A 2,242-nucleotide genomic window follows, 5' to 3' on the forward strand; every position below is an offset into this window, starting at 1 on the left:
AGATTCTACCCTCAATGTGAGATGAGAAAATTTTCCGCTGCAGAGTCTCAAGAGAAATCCCACATTTCCGCTTGAAACTCTTATGGGTACTTGACACCCTTTATGCGACTCAAAACGTTCCATGATAAAGCTGCCCGCATGGAGAGGAGAACATAATTTACAGACTCATTCTTAGATGAGGCCCTATTCTCATTCCACGCCTCCAGAGAATTCCAGAAGCTCTCTTGCAACACAAAAGAAGACCTGACCTCCCTGAAGCAACATGAGCGAGTTCCTGAGGTCCCCGACGTAACTCGAGAGAGACCACATGCTTCCAGCTGCAAAGCGAGAAAAATCAAAAGATTCCCCATCAATGCGAGATGAGGAATATTTCTGCTGCAGAGTCTCAAGAGAAACCCCACATTCCCGGTTTAAATTTGAACTGATAGTTGACACCCTTTCTGCTACACAAAAAGCTCACTGATTAAGCCGTCCGCACAGGAGAGGAGCACACAATTAACGGACTCATCTCTGGATGAGGCCCAATTCCCATTCCACAACTCAATAGGAATCTCTAAGTTGCCCTTCCAACACGAAAGGAGACCTGACTTTCCAGGGTCCATGGGAGCGAGTTCCTGAGGTCCCCGTCCCAATTCGAGAGGGACTCCAAGGTTCCCGCCGCAACTCAAGAAAAACCACAACATTCTGCCCTCAAGGCATGATGAGGGAATTTTCTGCTGCACAGTCTCAAGAGAAATCCCACATTTCCGCTTGAAACTCGTACGGGTACTTGACACTCTTTATGCGCCCCAAAACGTTCCCTGACATAGCTGTCCCCAGTACTGAGGAGCACACAATTTCCGGACTCAAACTTAGGTCATGCCCTGTTCCCATTCCACTCCTCAACAGTAATCCCAAAGCTGTCCTTGCAACACAAAAGGAGAACTGATGTCCCTGAAGACCACGAGTGAGTTCCTGAGGTCCCTGTCGAAACTCGAGTGGGACCACAGTCTTCCCGCCACAACTCGACACAAACCAAAAGATTCAGCCCTCAAGGTGAGATGAGGAAATTTTCCAATGCAGAGTCTCATTAAAATTCCAGATTCCCGCTTGAAACTCGAAAGGGTACTTGACACCCTTTATGCGACTCAAAACTTTCACAACATAACCGGCCCCACTGAGGAAGAGCACACAATTTACCTACACAACGCTAGATTCGGCCCTATTCCTCTGGTGCGCCACGGGAAGAATACTGTGGTTTCTGTTCCAACACGAAAGCAGGCCAGACATTCCTGGGACAACACTGGCAATATCCTGAGATCCCCGTCGCAACTCAAGAGAAACTACAAGCTACCAGCCTGAGCTGGACTAAAACCAAAAAATTCGCCCATCAATGCGAGATGAGGAAATTTTCTGCTGCAGAGTCTCAAGAGAAATCCCACATTCCCGCTTGAAACTCGTAGGGGTACTTGACACCCTTTATGCGACACAAAAATTCTCTGACATAGCAGTCCCCCAGGAGAGGAGAACACAATATACAGACTCATTCTTAGATGAGGCCCTATTCCCATTCCACACCTCGAGGGTAATCCCGAAGCTTTCCTTGCAACACGAAAGGAGACCTCACTTCTAAGAAGCAAAACGAGCGAGTTCCTGAGGTCCCTGTCATAACTCGAGAGAGACTACAAGCTATCCGCTGCTATGAGTTCCCCCTCCAAGCGAGGTAGGTCCTGAGGATCTAACAAAGCTCCAAGGTAAAACCGACGATGATATCACGACAGGATAGGATACCTGACACCCATGATGAGGCTATAGAAAAAAGCCCTAATGAATGGCCTGATCACGACAGGAGGACAGATTCCTGTTTTATAACTCGAAAGGAAAACAGAATTCCATGCCTCAAATCGAAACAAAACCTGACCCCCCAGTAAAACCTTCGTAGCAACTCCGAGATCCCTGTCGCCACTGGAGAGGAACACACAGTTGACCGACTCAACGCTAGATGCGGCCCTATTCCTCTGCTGTGCCTAGAGAGGAATCCCGAGGTTTCCTTTCCAACATGATAGGAGACCTGACTTCCATGGGACAACACGAGAGAATTCCTGAGGTCTCCGTCACAACTCGAGAAGAACCCCAAGCTTCCAGCCGCAACTCGAGAAAAACCACAAGATTATCCCTTCAATGCCAGATGAGGAAATTTTTCATTGCAGAGTCTCAAGAGAAATCCCACATTCCCGTTTGAAATTCGAATGGGTACTTGACA

This window comes from Moschus berezovskii, chromosome 5, assembly GCF_049115385.1.
Source record: "Moschus berezovskii isolate FMDL1 chromosome 5, NW_MosBer_1.0, whole genome shotgun sequence".
NCBI lineage: Eukaryota > Metazoa > Chordata > Mammalia > Artiodactyla > Moschidae > Moschus > Moschus berezovskii.